The sequence below is a fragment of the Callorhinus ursinus genome, unplaced genomic scaffold (assembly GCF_003265705.2).
Source record: "Callorhinus ursinus isolate GAN/ISIS: 27379988/994484 unplaced genomic scaffold, GSC_fseal_2.0 scaffold3, whole genome shotgun sequence".
Taxonomy (NCBI): Eukaryota; Metazoa; Chordata; class Mammalia; order Carnivora; family Otariidae; genus Callorhinus; species Callorhinus ursinus.
Genome location: NW_027397065.1, coordinates 13,588,477 through 13,607,834, shown reverse-complemented (window position 1 = coordinate 13,607,834; position 19,358 = coordinate 13,588,477). Strand labels below are relative to the sequence as shown.

Here is a 19,358-nt window from a genome sequence, read left to right as displayed (position 1 = left end):
GTTTTTATTTATTTATTTATCAATTTATTTATTTATTGTTTAGAGAGAAAGAGCATGAGTGGGGGTGGGAGAAGGGGCCGGGGGAGGAAGAGAGAGAGAATCTTAAGCAGGCTCTGCACCCAGTGGGGAGCCCATCGTGGAGCTCAATCCCAGGCCCCTGAGTTCACGACCGGAGCTGAAATCAAGAGTCAGACACTTAACCGACTGCACCACCCAGGCGCCCCTCTCATGATTCTTTTTGTTGAGATTTGAGCAGCCTTTCAACATTGAACAGGAAAAAGAAATAAGTGTATTCCATATACATCATGTTTAAGAATTTTAGAAAGAATATTCATGAACCTGATGTCAGTAGGCACAAGTTCATCTACCTACCAAGCATCAGGCGTCCTCTGGGGCTCAGGAGCGAGAATGTGCCCACTGCCTCAGAATTGCTATTTCCCGTCCTAGTGCCGCCCCTGATCTGAGCCTGCGACACTTTTATATTTTATATTCATAGTTCCGGCCTTGCACACAGAGAGAGGCAACTGACAGGCAACCCCAGAGGAGGATTCGGATCTCTTCCAGTACCGGCCCCTCCCAAGATGCAGCTGAAGCCGAGCCTTCCAAGAGTGACCTGTTGCTGGGCATAGCTGCTCCAGAGTGGAGAACTCGTCATCCCCCACACTCACCCATATTGTCCCTTCTTCCTGCTGGCCACATCCACCACTGACTCAGGGTCCTACATAAAACTCTTCCTTGTAAATATACATTTGAAAGCATTTCCAAATGCTAACCAGTCTTTCCTTCATTCAACATTTCTCTTCACTATTTTTCTTTTTTCTTAGTCCTGTTTTCATGTCCCTCATCCCAAATCCAACAAAATATCTAAATATTAGTTAGGGGGTCAGCAGCAATAATCTAAAGATAGCTGAAGAATTCTATTTTTTTTTTTTTAATTCTTGCCAAACAAACTCTGCTGGGTATATTGAGGAATTAAAGAAAGCTTTAGAGAAAAATGGGAAATGCCTGTCTTTAAGTAGGTTTTTGAGCCTAAAATCAGAAGCATTTCCTTCAGTACAATGTAAGAATGGACAAGCCATTGTGAGTACCTGATTTTTCCTGTTTTTAACAATGCCATTCATTTAGTGCCACTCTATTTTATTCACTTTTACACCAACCTGTAAGACGAGTCCTATACTCATGATCAGATGAGGAAATAGTCACAGAGCTTACTTATGATGGGGCGACACTTGAAATAGTAATAACTATTACAGAGTGCTTACTTTCCTCTAATCTCAGGGGGGAGTACTTTTCATGATTTCTACACAGCAAACCTAGCAAGGTTAGTACTATTATTATCCTTTAGCAGATAAGGAAACCTGAGTCATACAGAGATCAAGTTGGGAATCTAAGCCTGTTTGACTCTCAAACTCCTGCTCCTTCCAGATGGCTATATACCTGGACCAAATGGAAATTAACATTCCTAAGATTAAACATTAGTTACTGAGAGAAACTGCAATTTTAGGAACCAGTAGGGAGACGGAGTTGATGATAGGGAAAAGTAGAGGGAATTAAGCCATCTAAATTGATTTATTATGAGCCACATTGAAGAATCTTTAAAATAACCTGAGGCAGAAGCAATTTTCTAACTAAGCACTGAAGAGGGTCATTTAATGTTTGAAAGAGGCATCTGAATGGCAGTAGCCTAGTCTTGGAGTAGCTAGTGAAATTGGTGGTGAGCATCTGTTCCTGATATCCACTAGGGACAGAACAAAAGCTTGGGACTTAAGTCACAATGAGAGATGCTTCAGTGCACTGATGTGAAGGTTGCTTTGGAATTGAAAAGTTACCAAGGATATTACAGACCCTGTATCTAGAAACTTTAAAATATAGCTTTAAATCAGTCCAGGATGGTTTGCACCTTATCCCGTCTCAGTCCAGGGAGCTGGAGTCCAACCATTCAAAATCCTGTCCAACCTCTTGATTCTATATATAATCCCCAGTTCCCAATCAATTCTGAGAGTGATTTTATCTAGGCTTTCCTTCAATGTGTGCTTAGCAGCATTTATTCCTCCTAGGCTTTCTCATCTCTCCCCCTCAAATTCTGGATTTGGAGACCAAGAGAAAAACAAAGTCCATGTAATTTGCTAGTACCTTTGTTGTTTTTCCTTATTTCCCCACAACACCCCAACACAATGGCTCCCTTGGGTCAAGAAGTTTTAAACATCCTCACCCTGTTGAACATCAAGACCTATTTCTAGGTACATAGTCTGCTCACCTGGCTCGTCCTTGCCTGGGATGCTCTTTGTCTTAGGAACCACCACCTACTGTGTCAGAGCCTACTCAGTACACAAGGTCTCACTCTAGTCATAAAGCCTCTGAAGATCATTCTCTTGTCAGAATTTCTAGGATACTCAAGGTCTGAACCACGAAGTTCAGTGCTGAATCACCCTGTGATTTTTTGGCATTACACAATACTACCCTTCCAGCTAGACTGTGAGTTCTTTAAAGTAAAGAAACTTTGCCTAATGCTTTTCTGAATCCCCAGTATTGCTGAACAGTCAGAACACACATAATTTGTTTGTTTTTCATCACCAATAACTTTGTGGGCTTATTTTCACCCTTGTGGTCTAATGAGCTTAAACTCTCAAGTAGATTAAAAACTGTTGGCCTGTTAGAATATATTAGACGTTGGTCAAAAATGCAGACTATGTTGGGTACAACATATTTCATTTCGGAAGGAGCACTACTCAATGCTTTTTACTGATAGAGTTTGGAATAGAGGTGCCCTTGATACTCAGGAAATGAGGCTGCTTACCTTCTCTCCAATCCCGGATCTCTGGTCCCCTATTTCACGATAAGAGTCTGTTCTGCTTGACTCTGTTTACGTGAAGTTTATGTGTGGAAAGCATGCCATATACTGAAAAAGAGGGAAGAGGAGGAGAACTAACATGTGGAACATCTACTTGGCAGGGACTTCAAGTTCATAATTTCACATAATCTTTATGACAACCCTTTATTGTACACACTGAATTTCATGAAAATTAGATAATGTGCACAGGTCAATGAATAAAAGAACAAAAAATTGAACCCCTTCTACTCTCTTGATCCTTATGGTAAAGGTTAATTAAAATGATCTAAAGAGCACAGTAAGGAGCAAAATGGAATATGCACACTCTGCTAAAGAAATTTGCACATCCTTCTAATATCAAAACATTGCTTTGTGTCCTTACAAAAGATTATTAAGTACATAAGAGAGTCAGTTAATATACACACATAGTATTATAGTATGCACAGTATAACATTTGCTTTGCTCAAGGAATTTATACTACCCGTCTAGCCCGAACTCAGAAACACATTAAGAAAATGAAGAAATAATTTCTCCCCCTTTGCAAAACAGTTTGGGGGAATTAGGAGGAGTTGCGAGTTGTTCTAAATGGTTGGAAAATGAGAGAAGAGAGGTGCACTGGCTGTGACTAAAAGCAAAGGAATAGATTTTAAGAGAGGCAAGACTGAGATGCTCTCTCCCAGGATGATCGGTGGAGAGTATGCTTCTGAGTGAAGTTAAGTCTTTTGCTACGATTACCAAGAAAACATCAGACTTTCATTCCTAGCTCCATTCCCAGACTTTGCTACTCCTATCCATGCTCTTGGCCTCTCAAAACTGAAACATCATGGATTTCATCTTCTTCTTCAAATTTAACCAGCCACTAAGTGCCAAGAATTCTGAAGTCCTAACACCTTTCACATCTTTCCTTTCTTTCCCATTTCCACATGTATTTACCTACATCAGACTCACTTCCTCACAACCATACTGCAGCAAGTTCCAGGTGGGAACTCTCTAGGCCTCCATCTCCCCAGTCCAAATCTCTCGTCGATCATCTTCCCACACTGGTGGAATCATCTTCATGGTGCTACTCCCCTTTGTGTGGGGAGGGAAATCCCAGCTTTAGACTCTGCTCCACCTATATCTCTGGCCTCATCCCCCACGCCTCCCTCTCTCTGGCATTCCTAACCGATATTCCCAGCCTTACTGAAAACCCTCAGTGGTGGCAGTTACTTCTTCCTTTATCTGTTCCATAAAATTTTATGGGGCCCCTATTGTGTGAGCGTCCCTCAGTAAGTCTTAGGGATAAAAAAAAAAAAGATAAATAGAACACAGTCTCTGCCCAGAAATAAGAGAAATTGACATTATAAAGATTTGGGTTTTTTGGTATATTGTGGTGGGTATTAATAATACAGGTCTCTGCCTGATGGAGAGAGAATGTTGAGTGAAGAGTTATCCGTTCTCACTCGGGGGAAGTGAGGGTCAGGGAAAGTTTTACATAAGAGAAAATGCTTCCTCTGAAAATCAAGAAAATAATTCCATTTACAATAGCTTCAAAAGAAAAAGAAACACTTAAGAAAAAAGTTTAACCCAAGAACTACAAAGCTCATATATTGAAAACTATAAAACATTGTTAAAAGAAATTAAAGATCTAAATAAATGAAAAGATATCCTGTGCTTATGTATTGGAAGATTTACTATTATTGTTAGGGCAATACTAATAAAACTGATCTATAGGTTCAATGCAATTCCTCTGAAATTCCCAACTGCATGGGATACAGAATAGTCAAAACAATCTTGAAAAAGGCCACAGTTGAAGGACTCACGTTTCCCAACTTCAAACTGACAAGTCTACAGTAATCAAGAAAATGTGGCACTGGCATACAGATAGAAATCAACCTCAGGGGAAGAGGATTGAGAGTCCAGAAATAAACCCATAGCTTTATGGTCAACTGGTTCTGACAAGAGTGACAAGGACATTCAAGGGGGAAAGAAAAGTCTTTTTTTACAAATGGTCAGGAACAATTGAATATCTACATGCAACAGAATGCATTTGTACTTCTTTCTCACACTATAGAAATGTAAGTCCTCTCCAGGAAATGCAAAACCATGATATTACTTACCACCCACTAAGATATCTATAATAATATTAAGAAAAAGGTATTAGCAAGTATTGGCAAGGATGTGGAGAAATTGAAATACTCATACACTGCTAGTGGGGATTTAAAATGGTGCAGCTTCCGTGAAAAAATCTTGGCAGCTCCTCAAAATTTTAAATATAGAATTACCATATGACCTAGCAATTCTATTCCTAAATATATACCTGAGAGAATGAAGACAGGTGTTCACAGATGCCCCCTTGTATACAAAGGTTCATAGCAGCATTACTTACAGTAGTCAGGAAGTAGAAGCAATCCAAATGTCTATCAGCTGATGAATAGATAAACAAAATTTGGTGTATATATACACATTGGAATATTATTTAGTCATAAAGAAAAGTGTGGACCCATGCTATAACATATATAACCTTGAAAACATTATGCTGAATGAAAGAAACCAGACGCAAAAAGCCACAGATCATATGATTGTAATTCTGTGCAGTGTCCAGAATGGGCAAATCCATGGAGACAAAAGGTAGTTGAGTGGCCACCAGGGGGTGAGGGTGGAGGAGAACTGAGTTCTTTTTGGAGTAGTGACAATGTTCTGGAATTAGATCATCGCTATGTTTAGTGTATTCAAAACATAGTGAATATACTAAAAACTACAAAAATACAGACTTTAAAATGGTGACTTTTATGTCATGTGAAGCTAATCTCATTTTTTAAAAGTGCTCTTAAAACAGAGAAGATGCTTTAAGTAAATCTTGAAGAAGAAGCAAGGAAAGGCCCTAAGAGTGGGAAGTGGGGAAATAAGTTCTAGGCTGAGGGGATCAAATGTACAACAGCAGACTGACGATGCAATATATTCAGTTCAGGACTCTACAAGTGATTACAAAAACGAACCAACCAACCAACCCAACCCATAAAATCAGTTGTAGGCCAAAACAAACAAAACTTTTAAAGCTTTTCTTTGTAAGCCAATATGACACTTCATTTCTTATGTGATTAGAAGATGAATCATGGAACACTACATCAAAAACTAATGATGTACTATATGGTGATTAACATAGCATAATTAAAAAAAAAGAAGATGCTTTTCTTCCCTCCTGCATCTTGGTCCTCACCTTAGAAGTAATTTAGTTGATCAATAAATGAAGGGTGTGTGGGTATCATCCCTCTGCCTGGAATGCTCTTTCCCTGACTCTCCATGGCTCATGCTTTCTTATTTTTCAGGCGCAACTTAAGTGTCTTTTTCTGGAGATGTCTTTCCTGACCCCACCATCTAAATGGATTCCCATGTCTCGCTGTTATTTTCCATCACTGCATTCTGTTAGTATCCTGCACAGGCAATTATGTTCACTTGCTGGGTTTTGGATTTTTTTTTTTTAAGATTTATTTATTTATTTTAGAGAGTGGGGGGAGGGGCTAAGGGAGAGAGAGTCTCAAGCGGACTTCACATGGAGTGTGGAGCCTGACTCAGGGCTCAATCCTACAACCCCAATATCATGACCTTGATGGAAACCAAGACTTGGGCACTTAACCAACTGTACCACCTAGGTGCCCCATGGTTTGTTGGATTTTTTATTTCTCACCCTAGACAGTAAGCTCTGAAGATGGGGAACATGATTGTTTATTCAGTGAGATGTCCCCAGTGGCAGGACAGAGCTTCATTCATAGGAATCAAAGGCGGGAAGCTGTGATGGGTAGATGAGACCTCCTCAGGCTACGGGCCCAGAGCAGTCCTGCATTGTCTCGTCGTTCGGAGGCTGACGCTATCGAGAGCCCCAACCACAATATTCCAGGCTTAGCTGGCTGGGGCCTTGGCTGTGGTTTAACTCTGTGTTTGCAAAATTTATAGCACTTGATAACAGAGAGATTCATCCCCGCCAGAGTCAACCCCGGGAAGGGCTGTGACTCATAGCTCAGCCTGAGCTAGCCAAGGTGGGGCAGAACAGGCTTGAAAGAGCCCCACATCAGGTTCCTTGCTCGGTGGGCCTGCTTCTCCCTCTCCCTCTGCTGCTCCCCCTGCTTGTGCTCTCTCTCATTCTGTGTCAAATAAATAAATAAAGTCTTAAAAAAAAATTAAAAAATCATTTAGACTCTCAAAACCATCAACTGATAAAGAGAGACTGATGTTTCTCCATTTGGCTGGAAGCTGTTTAATTCTGCCTTTATTGTTACTATATTCAAGGAAAGAGAAATAAAAAAGGAAGGGGGAAATGAACTTCATTGAAGCCCAGTACCAGGCTCTTTGAGTTGACTGTTCCATGTTATATGTCATTCAATTAGGAGGAACTGCCTTGCAAAGATAGGTCACTGATTTCAAGGACTCAAAGACATGGGCTGTCTCTGATGCTGAGGGGCAAGGCATTATTTGTTATAAATGTTAAATTCCTCTAGATACTTCAGGAAGAGATATGCAGTACAGAATTCCAGTTCACCAGGAACCTCTTTCCCCAGTGATATCCTGGCCATTCTAGGGCTAAGAAGGGCCAGCGCAGATAAAAACAGTTGTGTAATCTTATGACAGTTTCCTTCAGGGATGAGGTCTTTGTTAATTGTTTATGTTCTAAATGCGCAGGAAACATACTTGCTTTCTAATCTGGGCTCTGAAGGTTAAACTAATTGGGTAACTTTGAGAAAGCCACTTAACTTCCCAGGTCCCCGTGACTTATATTATCTCATAGTATTATTATCCTCCCTTTACAGATAGGGAAGCAGAGTAGTGAGTGATGAATGACATCCTAAGTCTTCACAGCTGGCAAACGGCAGAGCCAAGCTTGGGGCAGATCTGTCTGTGGGGCTCTGAACTTACACACTTTTTTTTTTTGGAAGAAAGAGCGTGAGCGTGAACTGGGGAGGGGGTGGGGGGCAGAGAGAGAAAGAATCTTAAGCAGGCTCAACACTCACTGCAGAGCCCAATGTGAGGTTCAAGCTCATGATGCTGAGATCATGACCTGAGCAGAAATCAAGAGTCGGACGCTTAGTGGACTGAGTCACCCAGGCACCGCAAACCTACACACTTTCTTTTTTTTTTTTTTTTTTTTTTTTAAAGATTTTATTTATTTATTCATGAGAGACAGAGAGAGAGAGAGAAGCAGAGGGAGAAGCAGGCTCCCCACTGAGCAGGGAGCCCGATGCGGGACTCGATCCCAGGACCCTGGGATCATGACCTGAGCCGAAGGCAGACACTTAACCATCTGAGCCACCCAGGCGCCCAAACCTACACACTTTCAACGAAGAGGTTGGGTGTATGATTTCTGTATTTCCTTTCATTTTAAAAGTTTCATGTGCTATCACGGCATACTTATCAAACAGAAATAGAAACCTTATTCGGTTGATATACACAGTATTAATGCTATGTGTTTATAGTGAGGTTAAAACTGATTCTTGCCATCTTTGAGGATATTTCCTCTGAGCAGCAAGATATTGAGTGACACCCTCTGAATTTCAAACATTTTAGTCATGGGAGACTGTCTGATCTTTTAAAGCAATTTATTAACTTCCTCTTTTATAAAGCAAATTAAAAAAAAAAAAAAACAAGTAAAGGTAAACTGCCGAGACTTTCTAGTGCATATACTATTACAAATGGGGCCTTTGTGTGGTGATGGTATTTGGTAAGTCTTTTTGGTACTTGGTAAGATGGTATTTGATAAGTTTCTATAAAAAGATAATAAGGTGGAGAAAAGTTTTCGTGCACCGAAATGGTCACTTTTGAAAGGATGCTTTAAAAAAATTATTTCCTTTCTAAATGTTTACCTTATTTCCACTTTCAACTGGGATTCTGCTCCTACAACAGAATCTCCAATGGCAATCCAGCAACTAATCTTTCCTCTTCACTTTGTAAGGAAAGCCACACGTCCAGTGAAATGAAAATGAAAGTATGGCTAAAAGGTCTCACCTTTAAGGTTTACTTTATGACCAAGAAGTCTGGTGCCTGAGGCCTGGGACTTTAAGAGGGTCCCAACGCCTCCTAGTGGTATAAAGGGGCAGATCATCTTCCTTCCCGTGAACCACATGAACCAGGCAGAAGACAGTGAGGATATTTACATCTCTGGGCACTGAGCATACCCTTCCCTTCAGAAGTTTCCTCAAGAATATTCTGTGTTTAGGGGCGCCTGGGTGGCTCAGTCGGTTAAGTGTCTGCCTTTGGCCCAGGTCACGATCCCAGGGTGCTGGGATCCAGTCTCACATCGGGCTCCCTGCTCAGCAGGGAGCCTGATTGTCCCTCTGCTTGTGCTCTCTCTGACAAATAAGTGAAATCTTAAAAAAAAAAAAAAAGAATATTCTGGATTTAGGGGCGCCTGGGTGGCTCAGTCGGTTAAGCATCTGCGTTCAGCTCAAGTCAGGATTCCGGGGTGGTGGGATCAAGTTCCACTTCGGGCTCCCTGCTCATCAGGGAGTCTGCTTCTCCCTCTACCTGCCGCTCCCCGTGCTTGTGCCCTTTCTCAGTCTCTCTCTCTCTCTGGCAAATAAATAAATAAATAAATAAATATTTAAAAAGGAATATTCTGTGTCTAATTAAGAAAACAGTAACATCACATTTTTTTGTAGCTTTCCAAGCATTTTCACATGGTGGATTGCAAGTTTTGGAGTTTTACAGACTAGTAAAATTACAGAAAACAAAAAAAAGAGAATATCATCATAGACTGTTCAACTTTGTATTTTGTCAAATAATTGATATCTGAGAGAGAAAAAAACTTACCAAATACCATCACCACCACTGATGAAACAAAGAACATGATCTTAGCAATGGAGCAGGGAGGTCATTTCATATAAAAAAAGGTCCTTTAAATAGCCTTAAATGGACTTTTTGGAAACTCACTATACTATCTTGAATTTTCTCATTCTTCTGCAGAGCAGTAAAAACGCTGTCCCAGACTTTCACAACCAGCCTCTGAAGGAGGTGCAGCAGGTGTTATGCGCATCCTACCTGTCGAGAAGCGTGAGCTAAGAGATGTGAAGTAAGAAGGTCTGGTGATGCTAACACGGCTCGTCTCCAAATCACACTTGGGCCGTCTAGGCCCTAGACTCTGGGCTAGAATCCTGGTTTAGAGACTTAACAGCTAGGAAACCTTGGGACATTTAGTAACATGTGAAGGCCCTAGGAAAAGATTGTAATCAGCTTGCCCTAAAGGTCTGGTTTTAATATAGGGCCAAAGGACAGATGAGTTTTGATTGGTTCAGTTGCTTCTTCTTGGCTCACCTGCAGATTAGAGGGACCTCCTCAAGGCCAAGGCTGCTAACTAAGTGTTTTTCCTGGATTTCCCAGATTACAAGCAGGGACCAGATTGCAGAATCAGCAGAATCCAATTTCTGTCTCTTATTTTCCCCACCACTTTGTAGTCCCAGAGAAACACTTACAATGTGAGTAGGTATTCTTCTTCAGACACTAGCCATCTTGGAAGGTCTAGGAGCTCACTGGTGTCCTTTAATAATCTCCTTTTCTTCTTAAAAAAAGTTCTAGGGAGAGTTAAAAAGGAATAGAGAGGGATGTTCTTTATTCTGAAAATCTAAAACTACATCCCTGAATGTCATGGGTATAAATTTAATGGACATTAGATAAGCCAGCTTCTACCTCCCACAACTGCATGGATTTTTTTTTTTTTTTGGCTGGGAATACATTGCTTGAACCTCAAGTAAATAGTAACCTGAAAATTCTTTAGTAGTTCATATGCGTGTTTGGCCAAAATGAAAGTGATCTCTTTCATTCTTTCTCTCCTTCTATGACATGACCCTTCATTTATGTAGAAAAAAAGAGCAGAGGTTGTACTAGAAGGGGAGAGAGGGGGCGCCTGGGTGGCTCAGTGTTAGGTGTCTTCCTTCAGCTCGGGTGGTGATCCCAGGGTCCTGGGATCGAGCCCTGCATCGGGCTCCCTGGTCCGCCGGAGGCCTGCTTCTCCCTCTCCCACTCCCCCTGCTTGTGTTCGCTCTTTCGCTATGTCTCTCTCTGTCAAATAAGTAAATAAAATCTTAAAAAAAAAAAAGAGGGGGAGAGAGACAATCCTAATTTTCTCTTTTCAGTTTTTCACTTTTTTCTCAGACTACTTTTCCTTCCTTTTATTAGCTTAGATGATTTTACTGATGAGAAATTGGAAGCACAGAGAGGTTAGGGAAATTGCCCAAGATCACAGAGATCGTGGTAAAATGTAATCAGAATGCTGACTTCTAGCTTGCTATACAATTTTGTTGCCATTTTTAAGGATTTACCAGGAAAATATTACAAGGAGAGAATACTAGACAAAATTTCAAGAATCCTGGGCAATATTGTATTTGAGTAAATATTAGAGAAAATTCATATTCCACTTTCCGTGTGTGCATGTGTGTGCAAGTGAGCCAGCACACCTGCTGAACCTTAGCTGGAAAACCATCATTGTTACACTCTACACTAACCAGTAATCCTAAAAAGAATTTTGTTTTGTGACCTTTTAAGAGAGAATTGTCATGGAAAAATGAGATGTTTTCAGAGTACTGGTACTCTTTATTGCTGCTCACAGAATTAGTTATTAATATGAGTTCTGAGAATCAAAACTGTATCTCACTTCAGCTTCAAATATTTACAAGACAGTCTCACAGAGAATAGCCCTCACTTAGAAGGACATGTGCCCATGACAAATAGCAAAGATACTAAGAACTCTTCCCTGAATCCATGTGTTGCCATGGAAATAGATAACCAAAATGATGCCATTATTTCTTATCTCCAGAAACAATCCTTGCGCAAAGGGAATACAAACACAAAGCCATACAAAGGGATGAGCATAGTTGCTTACTAAATGATTCTGGTTCATAATGATTAAGTCCATGAAAAACCTTTCAGCTTTGCCATTTTTTGAGACTAGTTTATCTTTCCAGCTAATGAAAATTTGGCAGCGAGATATCAAAGATTATTTTATTATTAATAACATTGATAAACAACAAATGGATGCAATACTAAGAGGCCTCATGCTATATGGCTGTGCCTCCAGCCACTAATTGCACGATTCGAGAATTCTCCTGCCCATTAACATTATTACTTTTGGGGGGGGCGCCTGGGTGTCTCAGTCCGTAAAGCGCCGGATTCTTGGTTCTGGCTCAGGTCATGGTCTTGGGGTCCTGGGATCGAGCCCTGCATCCGGCTTTGCGCTCATTGGAATTTGCTGGAGATTCTCTCCCTCTCCCTCTGCCTCTCCCCTGCTCATGCTCTCTCTCAAGTAATTGAAAACTTTTTAAAAAAATTAAAAAATGAAACTATCACTTCCGGGGAGTATTATATTAGCAATATCCATTTATTTTAGGTAATTTTGAAAACACCAGAGTGAAAAAAGAAAAATCATTTGGGATCCTACATTCAGTGCTCTAGTGCTATAATTCTGATAGTTTTTTTCCCAGATCATTATGTGCATATATAATGAAACAAACTAGACACATGTACGTGTTTGTTTATGAGATTGGAATCACACTCTATTTTCCCACTCTTCTAAACTTGTTCAATGCCATATGTTTAGTCAGCGGGTTGAAATGCTCTACCATCTCAGAATAGTTGCCTCTTTCCCAAAGAAAGGTGTGCCTAGAAATCCCACACACAGTGTGAGTATCAGAACCTTCTTCCCTTGGATCGGTTCTGGTTATTTTCTCATTACGCCTATAAAAATTTGTGGGGAGCCCCAGTACAGCACATGGATAAAAGGCCCAATGATAACCTAGGAAAATGTGCAGAAAGCTGTGGGCGTTACTTAGATCTGCCTGAAATAATATGGCTTACATTTCACTGAAGAATTAACAAAATTAATGTGATCTTAAAAAAAAAAGTCCTAACATTTCTTTCCTTTTCTTCCAAGAAGGTACATTAAAATGATGTCAGAGGAGAAAGGAATTTGAATCTTCATGAGGCAACCAAATGTAGGAGAAAATAGCATGGATCTGGATTCAGACAGACACAGTTTTAAATAATGACACTATCACTTGATGTCAGTAAGACCTTGAGCCATACTTTCCTATTCTGAAAAATGGGGATGTCAGCACTCCCTCGGTGTGTTGTTGGGAGAATTTAGTGAGAATACATATGTAAAGCTATTAGTAAAGTGTCTGGCTCACAGTGGGCACTCCCTTGACAGTGGCTATTATTATTATTGAGTTGTGAGAGGATTAACTCAAGGGTCCCATGCTCAACCCCACGTGCTATACTATGAATTTAGCAGTGTCCATTAATGTTAATATTCCCTTCACTGCTTGTTTTGAAACTAATGAAAACAAATGTCATTACTGCGTGTAAGATTCTGTGAACTGTCTGTCACTAAGACACAATCACGGAAGAAGAGCATCAGGTTATAAAAATTATTGAGCTACGTTGGGTCTGACGCAATTTATGATATACCAGAGATACAATCTATTTGTGGAGGAAAACTGATTTACATTCCTCATTAAAGAGGCATTTCACTAAGAGACACAATTAGACGTGACTGACTGACTGCTTTGAATTCAGAAAGCAGTCTGCACTAAGAGCTCTTTTTCCATCAGGGCTAATATAATCTAGCTGCTACAGTTGCTGCTGGCAATGTATCATCTCCTTCTAGAAGGTTCCACAAAGGATGAGTCTGCACATGGCAACTGCTTGTACATTTCAAATCTTGCTTTTCTCTCTTGAGAAAAGGGCCTGCCCATTCTTATTTTTCAGTTTAAAAACTAATATACCCCCTGGTTTCCTTCGTTTTCAATGTTTTCCCTAAATAGGCAGGTGCTCTTCAGGGCACTTCATGTTTCTTACTCTCCTTCTGGCCAGTCAGACTCATATATCTAATGGTGTTTCCATCACGGGTCAGAGCTGTCAAATTTGTGCAGCCAACTCTAGCACTTACTTCTCATTGCTATTTTTAGCTGAAAGGGTGATTTGGTTTATTGCCTGTACTTCTGAGATTAAACCTAAATGTTAAAGAGAATCATGTGTCCATAGACAAAGAGTCAGGAGAAAACAGAGAGGGAGGCAAACTATGAGAGACTCTTAACTCTAGGAAACAAACTGAGGGTTGCTGGAGGGGAGGTGGGTGGATGGATGGGGTACCTGGATGATGGGCATTAAGGAGGGCACTTGATGTGATGAGCACTGGGTGTTATATAAGACCGATGAATCACTAAATTCTACCCCTGAAACTAATAAAAAAAAGAAGAGAAAAAGAATTAGGAGAATATATTGGGCATTAGGTTCAGTACTATGTGCATTGTTTCCATCTGACGTCTTTAGTAATGTTAGCTGAGAAATCCTAGCTCCAGTTTGCAAGTAGCAACTAAGCTGAAATGACTTATTCCTTCTGTGACAAGCTAGAAATTATCCCATAAGATTAATTTTTTTCCTCAACAATCAGCTACCACTATATGACCAGTTCTAAGTCATGAGCTAAATGTTCATTGGTCATTATGTATGTCTTCTGTGAGTCATGATCAATAAATGTTGGAAAAGAAATAGACTTTGTTCTTCAGAGTTCCTGGCTGCTTTCAGAATTTAATTTCATAACTCAATTGAGGAACAACCAGGAAGTTATAAATAGAATCTTAAGAGAATATAACAATCCTTAAACCCACAGAAAAGTGGAAAGTTTACTGTGGTTTTTAAAAATCCCGAGAACATCCTTTGGAAATCTGAGCTAGTAACGAGCAATTGAACCGAACCCCCTCCAATATTAGTGTAATGCTGCCCTTCATTCCTTCTTTTATTGGTCACTGAGGGGTGCCTAAATTTGGTCTGGTCACCAGAACTGGGGGACAGAGAGACCCGCCGGTACCGTGACTCTGATCAACCAGCCATCAGTGAAACCCAGGACAGAAGCCCTTACTATGTGGCCTCTCCATTTGGTGCATTTTCTAGGTTGCATTCTCCTTTTCTTTCTTAGCGTCTGAATCTTACTTTATGTGAGGCTGCAACGTGCCCCGAGAAGTGTCTGTTTCCCAGGTTCTTTTGTAACTAGTAGCGACCGGTGTAATTAAGCTCTGGCCAGTGAGATGCAAATCCAAGGGCGGCCTGGACATTCCTGGAAGATGGCTTAAATGGAACCGACTCAGTCAGCAGGTATCTTTTCTGCCCTTTTCCCTTTCCTCTTTCTTATGCCCTTAAATGATCTGTACTGATTGGCGCTCCAGCTGCCTTCTGGGCCAGGAAGCAACCACCAGGCAGGAAGCCAGTCCTGGGCGGGGAGGAAGGGGTAGTGAGGATGCGGGGCCCAGGATGGCTCTGACCCTGCCCTCCCAGGCCTTTTTAAGCGAGAAAGAAACAACTTCCATCTTGCTTAAACTACTCTAATTTTGTGTTTTCTCACATGGGCGGCTGAATCTAGCCTAACCTACATAGCCATTAAAAAGGACTCAGGATGGGGGCTGACGCTACTGTGTGTCCCGCACATCTTCACCCGTGCAGTCCTCCTGGCTCCTGATGGGGCCTCACACCTTGCCTGGAGGCCCCTGGGGCCGTGGAGGAGGAAGTGCCTGCATCTGAGCCGCCCCGAGGCACCCTGAAAGCCTGGCCTTCCAGGCAGCAAGAAAAGACAGCAGTGCTCCTGCCTGCCTGCCAAATACAGGGCAATGACCTGCGTCATTCCGGTGCCATCACGAACCCCTCGAACGTGGGGGACTAGCCTTGTTCTGCAGATGTGCGAAGTGAGGCTCAGAGAGATGAAGCATCCCACCCACGGTCACTATCTGAGACCCCCAGTAGGGTGACCAACCGGTTTTCCCAGGACTGAGGGGTTTCCTGAGATGCAAGACTTTGAGGACAGTACCAGGCAAACCAGGACGGTTGGTCAGTCTGGCTGCCTGCCTGCAAAGCCCCGTTATACCACCTGTGCGCCCCGACAAAGCCCACAGCTCCGATTTCCCCAAGAGCTGGCTCTAGCATCCTGAAATGCTCAACCTGGACCTCTGGCCTGGCAATCTGCTCTCCTTTCTAGAAGTAGGCACTGGAGTGGCCCTAGTAGGACTGTGTGATGGAACTAAAGTCTTCTCTGTGCTGTCTTATGTTCCAGGCTAGGATCCCCAACTCCACACACGCAGCAGCTACCACCCCAAGAGAGCCCGGTGCTGTGCAGGGGGCAGAGCCTTGCCCTGCGTGGGGCAGAGGTCAGGGCCTTGTCCTACTGTGCTGACATGTTCTCCAGATCCTTTGCCCTCCTTGTCTACCAGATGTGACCACTTAAAACTATCATAACATCTTTACATTTTTCCCACTAAAATACTTTTTCCAGAGTTTTAAAAGCACTATCTTTGGTCTGCCTAAAGATGCAAAAGGTACAAATTTAAGATGAAGAACTTCCAAGTTCTACCCCTTTCTATCTTAGCTTATCCCTTACTAAATGGCACCAATGGGATTTTGTGTGTCTCCACATAAATAAACCCAAATAATGGCCATCTAGGGTGTAGGTTCTCAGCTTGGGGTTTCCGGATAGGATTCGGGGATACATGAACCTCCCTGAAATTGTGTGCCCTGGTGTGTGTGTACGTGTGTGCATGTGTGTGCGTGCTCTTTTATAGGGTAGAGGGTCTGCAGCTTTTACCACATCCTTGGGGGAGTCTGTGACCAATAGCTGAGAAGCACTGGAGAATTACCTCGGAAGAATTTTTTACTTTTTACAAAAGGTGCCTTTGTTTTATGAAATGATTCACAGTAGCAACTTATCACAGTGTAAGCCTATGACTCAGGCTCTGGCCTTGATACAGCAAAGGAAAAAAGCAGGGAGCCACAGGGAAACGTGTGGTCAAGACAGAGAAGGGGAGTACAGCTGAGAGGTCTAGTAGTCTGCACACCACGCCCTCTGGGGACGGAAGGAGAATCCTCAGACCCAGAGCAAAGAGCCATGGGGGCTCTGGGCTCCAGACCCAATGGCCAAAGACTTCCTTACTCTCTTTGCCATCAACCTATCTATAGGTGATTGATTTCTCGTTTCTGGTATTTTCTTTTATATTTTTGCTTGTTTGCTTTTTTGCCAAGTGCAACTTCTCTCCTGAATACATTAATCCAGTAAACATCTAATGAATACTGCAGGCCCGTGTCTGAACGCCCACACAGTGGAGCCTGGACCTCAGTCTTGGGTTTGTAGCCCAGCTCCACCCTTTGTAGACATGTGACTTTGGGGAGTGAGCCTGGCCTCAGTGGCATGGACCAGGTTCCCTGTCCTCTTTCCCAGCAAATTCTGGAGGCAGCAACCCTTAAATAATAGGGCCATGGGTAATCTGGTTGTCTCCTCATGACCACGGTCCTTCGGCCAGCCCTCCCGGGCTCCCTGCCCTGCCTGTCTGGAGTCCTGAAGAGTGCAGCAGGTCAAGCCTGCCATCGGTGCCAGGGTCACCCCGGCACAGCCTCTAACTACCCTTTTCTGTCTCATTTTCCACAACACCCATCTGCCCCTGTGGTGAGGCCCTCTGAGAGTGCGCTGGATGATGAGGCCGGCTGTCTCCATCAATAGGAGAGCCGGCGATTGCAGAATAAGGAGAGATGAGGAGGTGGGACCTTCCCAGGGACTGCCAAATGACACCGAACACTTCGGCCTGCTCCAAGTACGCGGGACGCCCCCGCTTGGGCCTCCCCAATGCACAGGCTTACGCTCAGGAGGGTTTTTTTAAACGAAAATCAAGAGTCTGTGATCCTTCTTAATGAGGCTGAGGTGTTTTCACCTCACCAAGCTCACAGTGGGAACATTAGGAGATGATGGATTCCTTTTTATGGTGAAAAAAATTTTATTTTCAGGCTCAGAAGACAAAAGAGAACTGAGTAAGAGGGATGGCCCCTCGGGGCTTGCGGCGCCTGTGGCTAATGGTCTGACAGGAGGCTCATGGTCCATGAGCACACTCCTTGGGTTTTCCTGGAATCTTTGGACTCTGATGCAGGTTTATCTGCCTGAATAGTTTTCCCTTCCCCCACAGCGAATGAATCATTTCCTCTCATATCCTGCCAGACATCTCAAACCATGCCTCCCATTCTTGGTTGAGTGCCCAAACCGAACTCACGGTGATGAAAAAGCAACTGATGGAAAACAATTTTTCATTCTCATTTACAAGCCTCTTGAAAAAGGCTTTTTGGGAGAAGCCTGTGGGCATGACACCCGGTCCCAGCTGGATGCTCTTGACAACACTCATTGTCAACACTGAAACGCTACAGCAGGTCGTACGTCATGGAGCCTCGGGAGTGAGGGGAGCCTGATTCATTTCCCTGAGACAATCTAACAAGCCAGGCATCTGCCAGCGTCAGATGCTTCATCCAGAGCTAAATGGAGAGCCACTCGACATAAAATGATGAGCTTCTGCTGCCATCTGGTGGAGTTCTCACCTTTCATCATTATTAATTAAAACCACTAGAAAAAAGTGTGTTTCTAAAAGTGTTCCTATTGGCGTTACCCAACATTTACTACCTATAGCATTTGACCAGTTACTTAATCTTTCTAAGCCTTGTTTCCTCAGTGATAAAATATCTAACTAATAGCACTGTGAGGGTTGAAACAGAAAGGTTGATAACATGAGCAGTAATAATAAAAATGTAAGGTGCCTAGCATTAAATTTAACAAAGGACATGCAATTATGAAAAAAATGTAAAACCTTTGTTTGAAAGATATTTGTGAATACCTAAATGAAAGAGTTCATTGGAAAAGCAGAATCTCAGACTCCACTTTAGACCGACTGGATAACAGGATCTCCGGGTTATTTGTATTGACATTAAAATTTGAAAACCACTGCTTTTGATGACATACTTATTCTTATTATTCCTACCTGTGACTGTAAACATCCTCATGTTGTTTCGATAAAAAAAAAAAAATGCTGTCCCATCACGAAACAGGTATGAAGACACACATCACCAGACAGGGTATGAAGTGGAGGTTAAGGGCACTGGATTTGGGGAGGGGCATCTGGGTGGCTCAGTCTGTTAAGCGTCCGCGTTCCACTCAGGTCATGATCCCAGGGTCCTGGAATTGAGCCCCGCACCGGGCTCCCTGCTCGGCGGGAAGCCTGCTTCTCCCTCTCCCACTCCCCCTGCTTGTGTTCCCTCTCTCGCTGTGTCTCTCCTTGTCAAATAAATAAATAAAATCTTAAAAAAAAAAAAAAGCACTGGATTTGGGGTCCGACTGTATTGATTTTGTATCTTACCTCTGATCACTTACTACCAAGGACATGTAGCAGGTTACTTATTCTTTCCGAGACTTAGTTTGCTTAGTTGTGAAACAGTCATGAAAATATCTAACTTATAGCACTGTGAGGATTTAAACAGAAAATGTAATTAACATAAACTGTAGTAATAAAAAATATAAGGTGCCTAGTATTAAAACTAACAAAAGATGTGGGATTATGAAAAAGAGTATAAAATTTCATTGCAAGGCTTTTGAAAGTACTTAAAGAGAAAGAAGAAACCATGTTCAAGGATAGGAAGACTCAATGGTGTAACACTGTCAGCCTTTTTCAAAGTAATCTCTTCTAATGCAATTCAAATTACAACCTCTACTGGG

The 19,358-nt window shown here is 42.1% G+C and overlaps 1 long non-coding RNA gene across 1 annotated transcript in view; it reads left to right on the top strand.

Annotated features, from left to right (window-relative positions):
- Nucleotides 1–18,590, top strand: part of LOC112819955 (uncharacterized) — a 39,607-nt gene extending 21,017 nt beyond the window's left edge. Inside the window, exon 2 of the long non-coding RNA XR_012376910.1 lies at nt 9,764–18,590. This is a non-coding gene — a long non-coding RNA (uncharacterized lncRNA). The remainder of the gene's footprint in view (nt 1–9,763) is intronic.
- Nucleotides 18,591–19,358: the final 768 nt, after the last annotated feature.